The sequence below is a fragment of the Piliocolobus tephrosceles genome, chromosome 19 (genome assembly GCF_002776525.5).
Source record: "Piliocolobus tephrosceles isolate RC106 chromosome 19, ASM277652v3, whole genome shotgun sequence".
In the NCBI taxonomy this organism is placed as follows: domain Eukaryota; kingdom Metazoa; phylum Chordata; class Mammalia; order Primates; family Cercopithecidae; genus Piliocolobus; species Piliocolobus tephrosceles.
Window position 1 is genome coordinate 46,473,884 of NC_045452.1, and position 21,167 is coordinate 46,495,050.

Consider the following 21,167-nt stretch of genomic DNA (forward strand, 5'->3'; position numbering starts at 1 on the left):
AAAAAAAAAAAAAAAAAAAAAAAAAATAATAATAATAATAATAACAAAAAATTAGCTGGGCATGGTGGAAGGCACCTGTAATTTTAGCTACTCAGGAGGCTGAGGCAGGAGAATCGCTTGAACCTGGGAGGTGGAGGTTGCAGTGAGCCAAGGTAGTGCCATTGCACTCCAGCCCGGGTTACAGTGTGAGATTTTGTCACAAAAAAAAAAAAAAAAAAAAAAAAAAGGCTCAGGGCTCCGATTTGTTCTACATTGTGGTGAATTGTATAATTTATAATTAATTCATTACAATAGAATGAATATAATAATAAAGTGCACAGTAAATTTAGTGCACTTGAATCATCCAACCTCCTCCCCACCCCCCACACCCATGCCAGTCCGTGGAAAAATTGTGCTCCATGAAACTCGTCCCTAGTGCCAAAAAGGTTGGGGACCACTGCATTAGATAATGACAGAACTGTGTTAAAAATATCCCAGTTTGGGCCAGGTGTAGTGGCTCATTCCTATAATCCCAGCACTTTGGGAGGCTGAGGTGGGCAGATCACCTGAAGTCAGGAGTTCGAGATCAGCCTGGCCAACATGGTGAAATTCCATCTCTACTAAAAATACAAAAATTAGCCGGATGTGGTGGTGTGCGCCTGTAACCCCAGCTACCCAGGAGTCTGAGGTTGGACAATCGCTTGAACCCAGGAGGCAGAGGTTGCAGTGATCTGAGATCGCTCCACTGCACTCCAGCCTGGGTAACAGAGCAAGACTCCATCTCAAAAAATAGCTGGGGTTACAGGCAAACTCCTAGTTAGGTTATGAATTTACTAATATTTATTTGTAATTTTTCTCTTTCTTACGAATTGGTTTCCTTTTTAAAATCCTTAACCGGTGACACCTGTTTTTATACCTTTAATGCTTTCTGCTTTAAGTCTATTAAATACAATAGCTACAGCAGCTTTCTTTTAGTTAATATATGCCTAGTATACCTGTTTCTATTCTTTCTCTTTTGCTATTTCTAAATCTTTATCTTTAAATAGGATCTTATAAGAAACAGACATTAAGAAAAGTATATAATCTAAATACAACTTTCCTTTTAACCTGAGGTTTTGTTTCATAAACTGAAAATGTATCAGTATCCTTACTATCCTCCACAACCAACTCAAGAGTCTTTTAGTTCTAATTCTCCTCCCCAATCTCTCATGTCATTGTGTTGGCTTCTGCCAGGATTTTCACTCTAGGTTGTCTTTACCCTCAGTATTAATTATGATTATTACTGTGGTGTTTATGTAGCCAGTGTTTACTTTAAACTTCTTAAATATATGCAGAATTTGGGGTGCTTCTTTCCTGTTTCTTGGGCTTTTCTTCTAGGCACAATTTCCTTCTACTTGACAAGCATGAAGAGATGGAGGTAATCAACCCTTTCAGTTTTGGCTCATCTGAAAATGTCCTTTGTTTTGCCTTGTTCACGAGTGATCATTCATCCTGATGCACCTTCTGACCCCTCAGCCTGTAGCTATTCCATGGCCACCGTGTGGCAGGCATTGTTTTAGGGCTAGGGAATCAACAGTCAGCAAATTTGTAAAAAGTTCTTATCTCATGACATTTTATTGGAGGGAAGCACTTGTATGCATGGTTTATTTCCTTAAATCTCATGAACCAACTTCTGCTACTTTCAAACTTTTCTTCTGTAGCTTTCTCACTCCTCTCAGCCTTTGTGGAACTGAGGAGAGCTGGGGCCTTGCTCTGGAGTAGGCTTTGGCCTGAGGGAATGTTGTGGCTAGTTTGATCTTCTATCTAGACCACTCAAACTTTCTCCAAATCAGCCATAAGGCTGTTTCGCTTTCTTGTCATTCATGTGTTCACTGGAGCAGCACTTTTAATTTCCTTTAAGAGGTTTTTCTTTGCATTCACAGCTGGGCTAACTCCTGGGTGCAAAAGGCCTTGCTTTCAGCCTTTCTCAACTTTGAACAGGCTTTTCCCACTAAGCTTAATCATCCCTAGCTTTCGATTTAAAGTGAGAGATGTGTGTCTCTTCCTTTTACTTGAACACTTACAGGCCGTTGTAGGTTATTAATAGTGTAATTCCACAATTGTGTCTCAGGGAATAGGAAGGCCTGAGGGGAGGGAGAGAGATGGGGGGCAGCTGGTCATTGGAGCACTCGGGACACACGTGACATTTATTACTTTTTCTGTCTTAAGTGGGTGCGGTTGTTGGTTCTCCAAAACAATTACAAAGTAAAATCAAAGATCACTGATTACAGATCACCATGACAGATATAATGATAATGAAAAAATTCGAAATACTACAAGAATTACCAAAATGTGACACAGAGATACGAAGCGAACACAAGCTGTTGGAAAAATGGCACCCAGAAGGGTGCCCCAACAGAGTTGCCACAAACTTTCAATTTGTAAAAAAAAAAAAAAATGCGGTATCTGCCAGGCACAATAGAGCAAGGCGCGATAGAGGAAGGCGCAATAAACGAGGACCGCCTGTGCGCGCAACCCAATAAACGAGGTCCGCCTGTGCGCGCAACCCAATAAACGAGGTCCGCCTGTGCGCGCAACCCAATAAACGAGGTCCGCCTGTGCGCGCGACCCCCTCGCAGGGAGGCTGTAAACGCAATGCGGGAACATCATGAAAAGGCCCGTTCTGACCTCTGGGCTACAGAGGGCGCTGTTCGGTGAACAGGTCATTTCGCAGCTGAAAGCTGCTCACAGTGCATCTCTGAAGTAACGCGCCCAGAATTTAACTTTTCAACACGTGCCGTGCCACAAACTGGGTCACTGAAAACCCGGGACCAGGTGGGCTGCGCCCTCAGGGAGCTGAGCGGTCCCCGTGAGGCCCCTTCGCTGCCTGCACAGTTCAGCTGTGCCGTCCCCAGCGCAGCGGTGCCTGGACCTGGTGTGCAGAGGAATCGTGGTAAGAAATGTGCACACATGGTCCAGACAGACGGTCCCGTGAGTCTGTCCAACAGAAAAGAGGAAGGCCAGGCGGAGTCCTGAAGGCGAGGCTTGCAGAGGCGGGAGAACCAGGCAGAAGGCCACGGGCCTGCTGGGCTCCCAGCAGCGACCGGGGAGGCGCCCTCCACACGCCGGAGCACCAGGAAGGCGGAGTCTGTCCGCGCTGCCTGCGGTGTGTAGCAGCTGCGCGCTCCATACCTGTGGGGCAGAGCTGGCTGGAGCCACTGCACGAAGAAACTCGGTTCTGTCCTTCGCTCCGGGGAGCAGAATGTGGCCAGTGGATGCTGAGTTCCTTCTGTGGCCTTCCGCAGCCTACAGGTAAGTGACTCTGAAGGGCATCTCGCAGGCCCGCGCTTCTGCTTCTCGTTGCCTTCTAGGCGGTTCTGACTTTGACACCCCTTTCCTCCTCTGCTTGTGCCCTCGAATCCTACGTTAGGGAAATGGGGATCCTGTATTGAAACCAAATAAGAATCATAACCTTCAACTTCAGAACACTTCTAAGTCAGTAGAACCTGTAAGGAAATACAACCACATTCTGACTATCTTCTAAAGGGTGGCAGTATTAAAAGATGCTGTAAAATAATGTAATTGTATAAAAAGAAAAGAAAAAAACAATGGCAATAAGAAAAACGTTCTCAATTTTACTATTAAAAATTTAGTAATAGAAAACTTTACTCACAGAAATTCATATAGAAAACCAACTGTGGGCTGGGCGCGGTGGCTCACGCCTGTAATCCCAGGACTTTGGGAGGCCGAGGTGGGCGGATCACGAGGTCAGGAAATTGAGACCATCCTGACTAACACAGTGAAACCCCGTCTCTACTAAAAATACAAAAAAAATTAGTCGGGCATGGTGGCGGTGCCTGTAGTCCCAGCTACTCCGGAGGCTGAAGCAGAAGAATGGCGGGAACCCGGGAGGCGGAGCTTGCAGTGAGCCGAGATAGCACCACTGCACTCCGGCCTCTGTGACAGAGCAAGACACTGTCTTTAAAAAAAAAAAAAAAAAAAAAAAGCTGTGAATAATAGATAAAGTTCAGCTGTGTTTGTCAACTGTCAAAACCCACCACCTCCCGGGTGGACCTTGAGGACACAGTGGGTGATAAAATCTAATCTTCATCAAGGATGTTGGACAATCAATAAACAACAGCTGTATGTTAATAAAGCTGTATTGCCTGTCCTTTCCAATTGCACTTTAATTAGATATTTACATTTTGCCTTTATGAAAATATAGGCAAATGTTTTTTCCTATATTTTCCTTGATGAAAAATGTTTAGATATTCATTTGACTTCTTTCCTATTCCCTTTATTTCATTTAAGATGTATGCTAATCTTGTATTGAGCTCAGATCTCTGAACTCTTCCTCTTAATAAACAAACCTTGTACTTCTTTTAGTTCATTAAATCTATTTTAATCTTTCTTTGACAGTGATTTTTATAAACAATGGTTGTTTATTGGAGAAAATAATATCTGGACTAGAAGAAGTGTCAATGAAATTAGTTTTACAAACTATCAAGTCAGTTATCTAACTTGTTAAGTGCTGCCCAAATATTAGTAATTTAATAATACTACAGAAATATGTCCACCTTTAGAAAAAATTATTCCAAATAATTATGTCATTTATTTTAATTTGAAGAATACATAGTTCAGACAGTTAAGTTAATGGTTCAACTCATGGAAGCTGACAATTCAGAATGAGCAGTGTGATAATGTAAGATTAATTTTTCAAATATTTTAAAGTTTCTATTAAATATTTAAAAATTATATAACAACTGGGTCTTAAGATGGCCAACTCAATGCTGCTGGGAAGTGCTGCTCCCTTAGAGAGAGGCCAAGATTTTGACTAAATCAACATAATTTGAATAGATCTTTGTAAAGAAGATGCTGAATGTGGATGTAGAAAAGATGCAGACCCTGAGACTGAAGAGGGAGGATGCTGGAAACTCCATGCAGGGTAACTGAATGCTAAGGCTCCTTGCTGGCCTTAAGCAGTGTCTGAGGAAGGGGTAAGTGAAGGGACTTGGAGACTGGAGACCTCACACCTGCCATGGACATTTGAGCTGGTAGGTGGATGTCATCAGAGATTAGACAGAGACAGAGCTGCCACAAGCATGGTGCCAGGAACCTTTGTACTACGGAGAGCTTTGGCGGAGCCTAACCCACCAAGGGCTGCCTATCTCCCTTTGACAGGCTCTGGCCCTATCTAACCACTGGGGAGAAAGCAGGGCCACCTTCACTGTGGGACTGGGGCACATCTGTCCCACAGGCTACCTGCCTGCCAGCCCCTCCCAGGGCTCCTGCCTGGCCACCCTGCAGAAGCCTGTACATGGCATAGCTCCACTGCCCAGCCTGGGTGCTTTGCACCACCTAAGTGCATTCTGGTAGCCTGGGAGCCCTTCAGATCCTGTAGTGCACCTGGGACCCAGTCCCAAGGGTCTGGAGGAGGGAGCTGCAAGCAGGTCCTGATACCCCAGGGCCATGGCCCATGGCTCAGGATCTGTGCCTTGCCCTCAAGTCGGGGAGGACCCCACACTCTCAGAAAACTGAGAAGGGTGAATTGCACTGGTTCACAGGTTGGCCTAGAACCTAGACATGCCTCCCTCCACAGAGCAGGTCCAGTAAGGATGTGACCTATTTCCCTGCTGGACCTCTGTCCAAGGGAGCCCTGAGGCTGAAATATAAAATTATAAATAAATAAATAAATGGAATTGCTGGCAAAGTGCCAGTGATCAGAGGTGGCTCCCCCCATCCCCAGGAATGGATCTGGTGAGGGGGTCACCTCTCTCCCCCTTGCACTGCAGAGCATAGCTACAAATCCAAGGATACACAAAGGAGCCATGCTGCCAAGTAAGAGCCCATCTTCCATCCATTGTTCTCAAGCACTGTCTACTGGATCATAGCCCAAACTACAACAAGAACAAAAAGTCACTCTGCAAATTCTCCCTGTTGATAAACCAAGGGCAAGAATTCAACAACAAAGATCCTGTACAGAGCCTCAGCCCTCTGAAAACTTCCGGAAACAAAGCCAACTGACTGTATGAGATTTCCATCACAGTTAAAGGAACTCCAGCCTTCTCAGATGGGAAAAAATCAGCATAAGAACTCTGGCAATTCAGAAAGCCAGAGTGTCCCGTTACCTCCAGATAGGCCATGGAACAATAGTTAATCAGTCTCCAGCAATGGTTAATCAGTCTGAAATGTCTGAAATGACAGACATAGAATTCAGAATCTGGATGGCTAGGAAGCTTATCAAGACCAGGAGAAAGTTGAAACTCAATTCAAGGATGCAAAGCAGTTCAGTAAAATAATTCAAAGACTAAGAAGCCATTTTTAAGAAAGACCCAAATTGAACTTCTTGAGCTGAAAAATTCACTACGAGAATTTCAAAATACAATCAGAAGTATTAACAGCAGAATAGACCAAGCAGAGAGAAGAATCTCAGGACTTGAATACAGGTAAGTGAGTCAACTCAGTCATGCAAAAATAAAGAGAAAAGAATAAAGAAAAATGAACCAAACCTCTGAGAAATAAGCAATTATGCAAACAGACCAAATCTGTGACTCACTGGCATTCTTGAGAGAGAACAAGAAATAATAAGCAACTTCGAAAATATATTTGGGGATGTAGTCCATGAAAATTTCCCTAATCTCACTAGAGAGGTTGACTTGCAAATCCAAGAAATATAGAGGACCCTAGCCAGATACTGTAAGAGACAACCATCCCCAAGGCACGTGGTCATCGGATTCACCAAAGTCAACACAAAAGAAAAAATCTTAAAGGCAGCAAGAAAGATGGGGCATGTAACTTACAAAGGGAACCCATCAGGCTAACAGCAGACCTTTCGGCAGAAACCTTTTAAGCCAGAAGAGATTGGGGGCCTATTTTTAGCATCTTAAAGAAAAAAAATTCCAACCAAGAATTTCATATGCTGCCAAACTAAACTTCTTAAGTAAAGAGGAAATAAAATCCTTCTCAGAAAAGCAAATTCTGAGGGAATATATTTAAACTACACTAGAGTTATAAGAGATCCCCAGAAGTGGACCTGGCGAGGGGGTCCTCAGATCCTCAGGTCCCTGATGAGGGAGACCTGGTGAGGGAGTGCTAAACATAGAATTGAAAGAGCCTGCTACCCCAAAACACACTTCAGCACATAGCCCACAAGCACTATAAAGCAACTGCATAATTAAGTCTACATAACAGCCAGCTAACAACACAATGACAAAATTAAAATCACTCATATCAGTAGTAACCTTGAATATAAATAGGGTTAATGCCCACTTAAAAGTCACAGAGTGGAAAGCCTGATAAAAAGACAAGCTCTAAATGTCAGTTTTCTTCAAGAAACCCGTCTCACATATAATAACACCCACAGGCTCAAAGTAAAAGAATGGAGAAAATTCTACCATGCAAACTGAAAGGAATAAGGAGCAGGAGTCACTATACTTATATCAGGTAAAACAGACATTAAATCAAAAATCAAGAAGGACAATAAAAGGCATTATATAATGATAAAGGGTACAATCCAACAAGAAGCCTTAACTATTCTAAATATATATGCACCCAACATTGGAGCACCCAGATTCATAAAACAAGTTCTTCTTGACCAATGAAAAGCCTTAGACAAACACAAAATACTAGTGGGAGGCTTGAACATCCTACTGACAGTGTTAGATCATCAGGGCAGAAAGTTAACAAAGAAACTCTGGATTTAAACTTGACACTTGACCAACTGGACCTCAGACAGCTACAGAACACTACACCCAACAACCAAAAAGTATACATTTTTCTCTTCTGCACACAGAATATATTCTAATATATTCTAAGATCAACCACATGCTTGATCATAAAAAAATCTCAATAAATTCAAAATGATTGAAGTCATACCAAGCACATTCTTGAATCACAGTACAATAATAGTAGAAATCAATATCAAGATCTCCTCAAGCTATACAAATACATGAAATTAAATAACTTATTTCTGCATAACTCCTGGGTCAACATCAAAATTAAGGCAGATATCAAAAAAATTATTTGAAATTAGTGAAAATAGGGACACAACTTACCAAAATCTCTGGATGCAGCCAAGGCAGTGTTAAGAGGAAAGTTTACAGCCCTAAATGTCTTCATCACGAAGTTAAAAAAAATCTCAAATTAATAATCTATCTCTGGAAAGGAAGAAACTAGGTCAACTAAGGGAAAGGAACTAGTGGGGAGAAAATCCCAAAGCCAGCAGAAGAAAAATAAACCACTGAAATTAGAGAAGAACTTAATGAAATTGACATGTAAAAATCCATACAAAAGATCAATAAAACCAAAACTTGGTTTTTCAAAAAAGTAAATAAAATCAATAGGCCACTAGCTAGTTTAACAAAGAAAAAGGAAGAGAAGATCCAAGAAAGCACAATCAGAAATGAAAAAGGTGTTTTTTAAATCAATATCATAACTGACCCCACAGAAATACAAAAGACCTTCAGAAACTATTATGACTAACTCTAAGCACACAAATTAGAAAATCTAGAAGAAATGGATACTGTCCTGTAAGCACACAATTTTCCAAGATTGAATCAAAAAAAGACTGTTACCCTGAATAGACCAATGTCAACTTATGAAATGTAATCAGCAATGAAAAACCTACCAACCAAAAAACCCCTGAACCAGTTGGTTTCCCAGCTAAATTCTACCAGACTGAAAGCAATCCAACACAAAACTATTCTAAAAAATCAAGGAGGAAGGTTGTTTCCCTAACTCATTCTATGAAGCCAGTATGAGCCAGATATGCAAATCTGGATTTGAAAAAATAAACCTTCAGGCCAATATTCCTGATGAACATACACAGAAAAATCTTCAATAAAATATTAGCAAACCAAATCCAGCAGCATATAAAAAAGTTAATACATCACAATTAGGAAGGCTTTATTCCTGGAATGCAAGGCTGTTTCAACGTATGCAAATCAATAAATGTGCTTTACCACATAAGCAGAATTAAAAGCAAAAACCATATAATCATCTCAATAGATACAAAGAAAGCCTTTGATAAATCCAACATCCCTTCATGGTAAAAACCCTAAACAGACTTGGCATCAGAGGAACATACCACAAAATAATAAGATCCATCTGTGACAAACCCATGGCCAATATCTTACTCAACTGGCAAAAGCTCGAACAATTTTCCTTGAGAACTGGAGTAAGACAAGGATGCCCACTGTCAGCACTCCTGCTCAACCTAGTCCTGGAAGTCCTAGTTTGAGCATTCAGGAAAGAGAAAGAAATAAAGGGCATCCAAATAGGAAAAGAAGAAGTCAAACTATCTCCCTTTGCTGATGATATGATTCTATACCTAGAAAATCCTAAAGACTCTGCCAAACGCTCCCTAGAACTGATAATGACTTTAGAAAAATTTCAGGATACAAAATCAATGTACAAAATTTAGTAGAATTTCTGTACACCAATAATGTTTAGACTGAGCATCAAATCAAGAACATAGTTCCATTTGCAATAGTCAAAAGGAAAATGAAATACCTAGGAATACAACTAACCAAGGAGGTGAAAGATCTCTACGAAAAGAACTACAAAACACTGCTGAAATAAATGAGAGACAATACAAATCAATAGAAAAGCATTGCATTCTCAAGGATTGGAAAAATCACTATTGTTAAAACGGCCATATTGCCCAAAGCAATTTACGGATTCAACACTATTCCTATCAAACTACCAATGTTATTCTTCAGATGATTAGAAATACTATTATAAAATTCATATGGAACAAAAAAGAGCCCAAAATAGCTAAAGGAATCCTAAGCAAAAAGAACAAAGCTGGAGGCATCACACTACCTGACATCAAATTACACTATAAGGGTACAATAACCAAAATAGCATGGCACCGTACAAAAGCAGATGCATAAACCAATGGAGCTGAATGGAGAACCTGGAAATAAAGCCACACACCCACAACCTTTGACAAGGCTGATAGAAACAAGCAATGAGGGAAGGACTCTATTCAATAAATGGTGCTAGAATAACTGGCTAGTCAAATGTCAAAGAGTAAAATTGGACCCCTACCTTTCACCATATATAAAAATTAACTCAAAATGAATCAACTATTTAAATGTAAGACTTCCCACTATAAAAATCCTGTACAATAACCTGAGAAATACTCTTCTCAACATTGGACTTAGTAGAGAATTTATGGCTAAGTCCTGAAAAGCAATTGTAACAAAACCAAAAATAGACACATGAGACTTAAACTAAAGAGCTTCTGCGTAGCAAAAGAAATATTTTTGATACATACAGCAATAATTTGTTCTTACAGGAATTGACAGCTATTTCACATATGGAATAGTTTCCAAGCCTGCAACTTTTGGGGCAGTCCACACTATTCAGGGGCTCATAGGGGATCTGATTTATGAATATAAAATCCCATAGAATAATGCCTAAACCTAAAGGATCAACTTTATGATAAAAAGAAGTGCAACAATGAACATATGGCAGTGGGATCCATCCATTGACCATATCAATCAAAACCTGTCTGCCTATAAGAGTCATATTGGATTGGTCTCTTTTCTTTAAAAAAAAAAAAAAAAAAAAAAAAAAAGCTATGGTATTAAACTGGTGATGACACCTTTCAAAGTTTTGGCTCTGTCCTCAAAGGTGCATTTTCATATTTTGAGTGAATGGCCATCACATGGTCCCCACTAACTAGAATACATGGATGATAAATTGGATCTATGAATGGACAATGGCCAGACTGTATATAAAAACAGGACATTGACCCATAGTCTGCAGCAGCCAGTCCAGGAAACCAAATAAGCTCTGTTAACAATCATCCCAAAACAGTCAGGACTTAATTAAGAACTTCCAGCTTCCTTAATTTTTGCCACCTTTATAACTTTGGACAACTAGAGAAAGCCAAATATGCTCCCCAAACCAATCACATAGGACCCTAGTTAGCCCACCTCCAGCTACCTTGGGCCAAGAACCTCTTATCAGAGGATACCTGAAATCTTCCCTTTTTGTTTACTGTAAAACTTTCCCGTTCCCCTGCCTGCCATTGAGTCTTTGCCAACTTTAGGGATTCTAGTGATGTTGGCGGCCTCCCCTGCTATAAAAATCTGTGAATAACAAGCCTCTGCATGATCTTGCTTGTGTGATCTTTGTTTATTTTCATGTGGACCAGAAACCAAAGAATAGAATGAGGTGTAGGAGATCTGTCAGAGTGGTGGAAGAAGCTACAGGGAAAGGAGCAGGCCTTCTGAAAGGTCAGAGGCTCTGCATAGCTTCGGGTAAGAACAAGCTGAAGGCAGCAGTTCTCTTACCCCGAGGTGGAGGGCAAGGAATAGGTACAAGGGAGTGTAAGTGAATTTATCTTAAGTAGGCTTGTTTACTTATGTTGTTCAGAAACTGACCTTTGATCATCCATGCATGTGACTGTTCCCTAAAAGGGGGAACAGTAATGTTAATTACCTGCAAATTGTGTTTGCTCCAGGCTTTCAGCATTATATCTATACTGAATAAAAGCAGGCAGCTCTGGCTGTTCGAGACTGCTCACTCTTTGGCCACTAGTGAGTCCTCTAGCTGCTCTTACACTGCCTGCCTGTGTCTGAGTACTCCTTTCATCCATCACTCGGCCAGGGTCTGCAAGACAGACCTGGCAAGGAGGGATGGTCCCTTTCATTATAACTTCTAGTAATCCATTCAGGAAATCGTTTCCTATCCCAAAACCTGTGGGCCTGAAGAATTAGCGGTTGCCTGTGTCTTGCAAGGTGGGTGGGCACTTATACCAGGCAGTAACTAAGTTGTTACTTGGTTACTTTGGACCACTCATCCTGATAGACCAGCAGACAAAGAAAAGAGTTAATATAAAAGCAGAGGTAATTCATTCTTATTATCACGAGTTCAGAGGCACAATTATATAGAGAAGGAATGTGGAGTTTGTCTAGAACTCTGGTTATTTACTGAATATCTCAATGTTTCTGACTGGTGACAACCAGAATGAGCATGGAAGAAGTCATGATGTGACAAAGGCATGGTCACCAGGAAGTCAGACTCATCGTGGGTGCAGGTCACAGCTTGCAAGCAAGCAAGCTCCAGTAGCAGTACGGAACTGCTGGGTGTGGCTGAGGGAAATCTAGAACACAGGCAGAGGAGGGAGAGTATACATATCAACTACAGCTCAGGAATGCAGAAGTGCAAAAGTGGAGAATGCTGCTTGGTCTACTAACCTCTTGCTCTAAGTTTTGGTAGTTGCAAGAAGACACCACTTGACAAACCAGTTATCAGGATATCCTGAACGTAACATGGGGCACTAGTGTCTCTGAGCAGTGCCAGGGGGCTCAAGTCGGCCCTGGCATGACCTCACCCATCCTTTGCATTCTCATGCTGCTTACTATAAAGACTTGCACTTCTCAGCCTGCATGCTTTCTTGTGCTGTAGGAGTAGGTGTATTAGTTTGCTAGGGCTGCCCAGACTGAATGGCTTAAGAAACAGAGATTTTTCTCACAGTTCTGAAGGCAGAAAGTCCAAGATCAAGGTGTAAAGCAGAGTTGGTTTCTTCCGAGTTGGTCTCTTCAGCTTGCAGATGGATCCTTGTCTCTGTGTCGTCCCATGACCTTTTCTCCATGCATGTGCGTCCCTAGGGTCTCTTTCTCTTCTTCTAAGGACATGAGTCATATTGGACTAGGATCCCACCTATATGACCTCATTTAATCTTACTTACCTCTTTAGAGGCTTTGTCTCCAAATACAATCACAGTGAGGGTTAAGGTTTCAACACATGAATTTGGAGAGGGTGGAGAAAACACAATTCATCCATAACAGGGTGTTTGGGGTGAGCATGCATAGGCACAGGCTAAAAGGACCAATGGCTTGATGTCTCTACAAGAAGAGTTTATGCAATGACACAGCTTTCTTGCCTGTTGGGTTACTTACCTCGGAGAGGTATTCCACACACTGTCCTAGAAGTCACCACAGGGAGTAGAGTAGTAACCTGATTAACGCCCACTAAATTGTCTTTTTTTCCATCCATAGTCTCATCCTCCACTACCCTATCACCTGCACCCTGCAATAATCTCCCATATAAACTATTTGCATTCAAGTTCTTTTTTGGGGGTCCGCTTCACAGATAACTCAACCTAAGACAAACTTCAACAAGATATTTGTGTTTATTATAATAGTTATAGCTACTGTAATTGGTAGTCTTCCATACTTCAGTAACTAAACAAAGAAAAGTTTAATTCTTGCTTATGTAAGACTAACTGGCATGAGGGGGTGGGTGTTAACCCTAACAATTCAAGAACCCAGATTGATGGAGGCTTGAACAATATTCAGTGTGTGACTTTCAAAGGTGTCCTCAGCACCAACATCCGACAAGCAGGTGAACAAAAGAGCCGAAAATCATGCAAGTTATTTTTATTGTCCAGACATGGCATTGTAATGGATGGCTAAACAATCCAAAATCCATAAAGCTGTCAGTAAGAAAGGAAGATCGTGAGGATGAACTCCATGCATATAGGAAGTTGTCGGTCACAAGTGGAATTTCTTCTGTGTTCTTTCTTTCTCTCTCTCTATCTCCCCTACTTTCTCTCTCACTTTCACTCCCTCTCTCCTACCTAAGCCCAGTTTTTAAGGCCTCCTAATTGATTAACTCAGCAGACTCACCAAAAGTTTCCAGAATAATCTCCCTTACTTATATCTGCACATTGGCAAACTACCCTCACAATGATACTTAGGTTAGTGTTTGAAAAACTAAAAAATGTTGGCGGGTCAAATTGATGCGTCAAAAATTCCATCTTAAAGAAACAAAGTAATAAAATGAATTTCATTAAAATTAAATTTTTGCTTATGCGAAATTACCATTTAGGAAATGAAAAGTTAATCCACAGACTGAGAGAATACAATCATAATACTTAAATCTTACTAAGGACTTGTATCAAGAATATATAAAGAATTCCTACAAATATGAAACACAAGTAATTGAATAATAATAGAAACAAGTTTTGAAAGATAGTTCTTAAGATAACATATATAAATGCCCAATAAGTACATGAAAAGGTGTTCAACATCTTTCATCAGCAAAGAAGTACAAATGAAAGCAAAAACGAAGTATTTTTTGCCACCCACTGGAATAGCAAAAATTACAAAGACTGAGACAGGAATAAATCAGGGTGGTCACAGGAGAGTAGATGATCCAGGCAGCAGTTTCAGATGACTAGCAAAAGGAAACTGTTGAAATATTTGCAGAGGCTAAGGGCTAATAAGACCTAAAAAACAGGGCGTGGGCCAAGCTGGCTAAGACCAACTGAACCCAACATGGCGCTGGATTTGACCTCGGTTTCACTAGGACCTTATTATATGCTCATTACACACCCGCTAGTGCCATGGCACTTCTGAGAATATTTGGTTAAAAATGGGTGGCAATCACAGACCTGAGAAATCTCCACCTTTGCTAGGAATTTTCATGAATATGTGACCCCTTGGTTGAAGGGGCCCAGAAAGGTAAAACCTGCTTGTACATGTCTCTCTCTTGAGTACAACTGCACTCTCTTTTCTGAAATGTCTACTTTTCCCTTTACAATAAATCTCTGTACTTTCACTATTTCCTGACTTTCACTATTGCCCTTGAATCCATCCTCATGACAGTGTCAAGAGCCTGGACGGCCCTGGGGTCAAGGTCCCACTGGCATTCAGGAACCTCCCCCAGGCTGCCAGTATCATAACAACAGCAAGTGGGGAGAAATATTGCTGAAGGGAGTGAAAAAATGCTATATAAAAAGATGTTATATAAACAGTAAAATCACAGGCCAATGAAAAATACATGCAAAATTCTAAATAACATTTTAGCAAACAAAATCTAGTGATTATTAAAAGCATGACACAAGAAAAAGTGAGATTTTTCCCAAGAATGTAATAGTAGTCAAATATTTTATCAAGACATTAAAAAATAAGCATAAAAATAGATGTCTGAGTGCTATTTATAAAATTCAAGATCTATTCCTCCCATCCAAGTACTGATCAGGCCCGACCCTGCTTAGCTTCCGAGATGAGACAAGAGCGGGTGTGTTCAGAGTGGTGTGGCTGTACTCAAAAAGAACTAAAAAGTGTAATAAAATAAGAATAGAAGGCTATCACTGAAAAGAAGTTCACACTCTCATGCACACACATAAAAAAGTTATAGGCCAAAAGCAATGTAGACATCAGAGTCCAGGGGAGGTTAACAGCATCCAGTCTGGAGCCCGAGTACTTGAGGGTTATTCTGAGTTTCTCGTCTCTCTGTGATCTTGAACAAGTTATGAAATTCTCTTTGCCTCAAGTCTTTATATTGTTAAATCAAGTTTAGACTAACGCTGCCTTTTAACATATTTTAAGTTCAGCCTAAAGGTTTCTCTGTACATAGTGAACTATAACCTAAGTGAAGATGTAAACAGACTGAAGCCTACTTTTGTGCCAGTCACCAAGTTTTGGCCAATCAAGGGCTAACTGTTCAAACGATGTTCAAATAAGACAAACTCCCACCGAGGTGCAACCAATTTGGTTGTTTCTGTGCCTCACATCTGTTTTCTGCACGTCACTTTCCTTTTTCTGTCTGTAAGTCTTCTACCACGTGGCTGCGCTGGAGTCTCTGAGCCTACTCTGGCTCAGGAGGCTGCCTGAATCACAAATCATTCTTTGCTAAATTAAACTCTTAAAATTAATTCAGCTGAAGTTTTTTCATTTAATAGATGGCATCAGAAGTGGGATCCAAATAGATCCTCTGATGATCCCTGTGAGTGCTGAGTGACTAAGCAAGGTACCCACCGGACCCACTGAGGACTAAGCTCTGGTATTTTTTATCTTGCTCAAATTCCTATCTAAGGGGTCTGGGGAGTCATGCCCTACAAACCCTAAATTCTCATCAGATGGGGTTTATTTAATTCTGTATATTGTGACTTATTTTCCAATCCGACTCTGGCGTAACAAGAAAATCAAAATATTTTACTCCAAAACACATTTCTTTGTCATATCTTGAAATGGTCCTGAAAAGCTGTCCCGTGTGGAAAAAATCCACATTCTGCAGAGAATCCCCTCCCCCCACCCCCCCTTTTTTTTTTCCTTCCTTCCTTTCCAGATCCAGGGAATAATCAACTAAGAGCCAGGCATCCTTTTAGGTTCGATAAGAAACATTTTACAACCTGCTGTCTCTGAAGTTGGCTATCCGACAGTTCCCTCTGCACAATAAAACTTGGTTTCCACAATCCTTTACCCTTTTTTTTTTTTTTGGAGACAGTTTCACTCTTGTTGCCCAGGCTGAAGTGCAATGGCACGATTTCAGCTCACGGCAACCTCCACCTCCCAGGTTCAAGCAATTCTCCTGCCTCAGCTTCCCAAGTAGCTGGGATTACAGGCATGTGCCACCAGGCCCAGCTAATTTTGTATTTTTAGTAGAGATGGGGTTTCACCATGTTGGTCAGGTTGGTCTCAAACTCCTGACCTCAGGTGATCCACCTGCCTCAGCTTCCCAAAGTGCTGGAATTACAGGTGTGAGCCACTGCACCCGGCCACACAATCCTTTATCTTAGCCTAAACATTTTCTTTCTATTGATCTCCAGTCTTCAGATAAACTCAATCAACTATCAACCAGAAAATGTTTAAGTTTACCTATAGTCTGGAAGCTCCCTGCTTTGAGTTGTCCCACCTTTCTGAACCAAACTAATGTATTTCTTAAATGTATTTAATTGCTGTCTCATGCCTCCCTAAAGTATGTAAAACCAAGTTGCACCCCGACCACCTTGGCCACGTGTTCTCAAGACCTCCTGAGGGCTGTGTCACGGGCCATGGTCACTCACATTTGGCTCAGAATAAATCTCTGAGAATATTTTACAGTTTGACTTTTTTTGCCCACACCATTGTGTCCATTTCTCTCTCCTAGCAACTGGGGATCGTGGCAAGTTCTCTCTTAGATTCTGAAGCTCCACAGATTTGTGTTTTGGGGTCTCCAATGTCTTTGAGCAAATTTCTGACCCAAACTGGGTTTGGAAGTCACCACAGAAACTGGACTAGGCCCAGGATCAGATTGGATCTGATAATTAACTGGCCTGGATCCAGTTATAGGCCTCTTATATCTGACTGGGTCAGAAAGAAACCAGTAGTAAATGGCAATATTGCAGGGGGGTGTAAAATTTGGCTTTTGGAAATTCATGGGGATTTTTCTGTTCTCCTCTTTGTTTCATTTTTCTTGCAGGCTTAGATAGGAAAAAAAAAAATCATTAGCCAAGTTGATTAAGGGAACCTGATCTCCAAAGCCAATATTTCACATAAAGATGGAACCCTTAGTTTTGGAAGAACTGAGTACCTTCTGGCTTATACATGCTGTGAACCCCAAATATTTGAGACAGGCCTCTGTTAATATAGAAAGTTTATTTTGCCAAGGTTGAGGATGCACACCTGTGACACAGCCTAAGGCCGTCCTGATGACAAGTGCCCAAGGTGGTCAGAGAACAGTTTGGTTTTATACATTTTAGGGAGACAGGAGACATCAATCAGCATATGTGAGATGACCATTGGTTCGGTCTGGAAAGCCAGCAGGGGGCTTCCAGGTCTTAGGTAGATAAGAAACAAATGGTTGCATTCTTTTGAGTTTCTGATGAGCCTCTCCAAAGGAGACAATCAGATATGCATTTATCTCAGTGAGCTTAGGAGTTACTTTGAATATGATGGGAGGCAGGTTGGCCCTAAGGAGTTCCCAGCTTGACTCTTCCCTTTAGCTTAGTGATTTGGGGGCCCCAAGATTTATTTTCCTTTCACAATGCATAAGTATTAGGCCTCAGAAGCAGCAAGTCTTACAGAAATGGTGAAATCTTACTAAAGATAATTTACTGTGGAAGGTTCCAAATAAACAACACTGCACTGAAGAAATGCATTTGAAAATGAGGGCTCCTGAATTAGTCTCATCTAGGGATGCCTATGGCTGTGCAGAAGCTTCTAAAAAGATTTCAATATTTTTATTTAAAGATTTTACGAAAGGCAAATAAAACGCTTAAGAAACTAATTGACAAGAAAAATTAAATCTGCTTATCTCTGCTTAGTTACTATTCCACCGTAAAGGTGGAAAGAAAGTTCTCCTAGATAAGGTATTTATAAAAGTTAGGCCCTCAGGTAAAATAGGCTTGCTTCTTGTTCAGACCTATCCATGTGGGAGGTCAGGCATAGAGGATGCTTTCTTGGCTCTGTTCCCTAATGGGTTCTACCCTGAACTCAGTACTTTTAACTAAGACACAGTGGGTACATTAAAAAGGACACCCTATTGAAATAAAATGCATTTTTCTGGAGTTTAATTGGCTACCTTGAAACTCTTTTGTAAAATAAATTTACATCTATAAAAGAAATCTCAGTTTTTAAGGATGTCTGCCTAAGTACAATAGAAACTCTAACCATTCTTTGAAATTTAAATAGTAAGTAATGCCTTTATTTAAGGTGCTTTTCTCTCTATCTTAAGTGAACTTTTACTTGAGCTGTTTTTTTCCCCTTGGTTTGAGTAAATCGTGAATCAATACTTAGGCCAAGACTCTTAGCTCTGTGCTTCTGAAATATACATGTTTTTTTGTTTCACCTAAGGGATTGTGTCCACTTTCCTCTCATAGCAACTGGCGATCGTGGCAAGTCCTCTCTTTATAAATGCAAATTTGATGCCTAGTTGACAATTGCTTTAGGGAAATGAAATAGGTAGTAGAAAGATTGATACACCAAATGGAGAAAAGAAAAACTATTTAAAAACTGGCAAAAGCTATAGGATCCGCTTGTGTTTGTTTGTATGTCTACATGTGTTATGTGTATGTGATATCTGGTAAATAAAGCTAGTTTTTAATTTGTTGGTGAAATAGAAATGGCTTCAAAACTATCAGTAAAATATAATTAGAGACTCGCTTGATTTGACTGTGAGCTTATGTCTTTGGTTTAGAGTCTCTGGATTCAGGGGTCTGGATAGGTGGCCAAGATGACATCTGGAGATGCATTCTTAGTGCCTAGACCACCAGCTATAAGCCCAATATGGCCCCTTCTTCCTCTGTTTTGCCTCCTGGCTATTGTGGGAGGGGCTGGATCCTCCAAGTATAGTCTTCACAGCTCTGGCTTCTGTCCTGATGGACTCAGACAGGCCCTGACCTTCATAGTCCTCATGGGTGGCACATGCTTCTTGGGACTTAGAATGACTGAGAGGAGACGTTAGGGAGGCTGCCTGTGTCATAGTCTCAAAGTTCTTTTCAGTGATTTAAAATCCTAGACTCATGTTAAATTAAGTAATAAAAATATCAGAAGATAAGTCATGTTCAAGTTAAGACACTGAAGTATTTATTATTAAACATGCATTTAAGTCTATATACCTTGACATATTATTTCTATATAAAGTAAATATATTTAGATCTGATAATAAAAATAATTTTAAGAACTATCTAAAAAATTATAAAATGGTTTTTGTCTACAAATAACTGATATGAAACAGTTCAAAATTACTTTCTAGAGTTTTCACGAGAAATAAGGGTTACTAAGAGTTAAAAACTACTGTCAGAGGTGTTTGAACCTGAGCAACTCCATCTTGAATAAGGGCTTGGTAAAATGAGGCTAAGACGTACCGGGCTGCATTCCCAGCAAGTTAAGGCATTCTCAGTCACAGGATGAAAGAGGAGGCTGGCAGAAGATACAGGTCTTAAAGACCTTGCTGATAAAACAGGTTGCAGTAAAGAAGCTGGCTAAGACCCACCAAAACCACAACGGTGATGAGAGTGACCTCTGGTCATCCTCACTGCTGCACTCCCATTAGCACCATGACAGTTTACAAATGCCATGGCAATGTCAAGAAGTTACCCTATATGGTCTAAAATGGGGATGCAAGAATAATCTACCCCTTGTTAGCATATCATCAATAAACAACCGTAAAAATGGGCAACCAGCAGCCCTCAGGACTGCTCTGTCTGTGGAGAAGCCATTCTTTACTCCTTTACTTTCCTAATAAACTTGCTTTCACTGTACTCCACAGACTCGTCCTGAATTCTTTCTTGCACGAGATCCAAGAACCCTCTCTTGGGGTCTGGACTGGGACTCCTCTCCTGTAGCATCTTTCTGGTGATCACTGAAGGGACTACAGTGCAGAAAACCCCCACCCAAAGGCTAACTTTCGGTAAGTGGTGGGGGCCAGTAACATCTTTCTGGTGAACCCTGAGGGGACAATGCTGAAGAAACGCCCCGATCCGAAGGAAATAGACCACAGCACTGATTGGCCAACTTTGGGTAAGTGGTGGGGAACCCAGGTAAAGATGGAATTGGGTTAAAGGCCCAACTTAGGAGGGTTAGAGTCCCTTTTAAGATTTAAGGGGTTAGAAGCCCTTTTCAGTAAAGTTTCTTTTGGCTAAGAATGGGTTTGGTATTAAGAGATGTTAACTGCTATTCTCTTTAGATTAATCTGCCTTGAACTCTTTGCTAAGTGATGTGGGTGACAGGATTAGGCACATATAGGATTGTGGGACATGGGGAGCTTTTTCCTCCCTAAAAGGGGAAACTCAAGAGCTGATGAGACTGCTGGAAAATATCCCTTTTCTACTGACAAGCAGCCGCCTGAACTTTTCAGTGTCACTGCAATGGGTGGGTCTTTCTCTGGCCTCCCTGTGCACCTTGCCTTCCCCACACTGCCTCAAGCAATGCTTCTTCTCTCTCTCTCTCTCTCTGCCTCTGTCTCTCTCTCTCTCTCTGTCTCTCTCTGTGTGCGCAAACTGGTTGAATGAATTGTAAAAATCATTGTTTATCTCCTCTGTAACATTTAGATTAATGGAGAGAAGGATTTGTGAGGCTAGTCCTAAGCTATAGTGAATCTAGTGTGCTTTGTGTGTCTTTCTGTATTGTTCTGCCATAAAGAGGGGTATCGTAGGATGGAATATGGTCTTAAGACACCCGTAAGCCCACTGTTCAAGATGGCCCAGCAAACTGGTCAGTTTTAAATTGCTGAAGGTCCCTAAAAACAAAACTGGATGAGATTTCCCTCTTGTCTTGTACGTCTTGGGGAACCTGACCTTGTAACCATGTAGTGATGCTTTCTCTTTTCACAGTGGTGGCCCAGGCTCAGGGTTCAATTCCTGCCTTAGGGAATGAGTCCTTTATCTTATTTTGTCTGGGTCCTAGGCTCCATACCTGGTACATAATTAAAATCACTTACTAACCAGGTTTTTCACCAAAAATAAAGGCGCTAAGAGCTAACGTTGT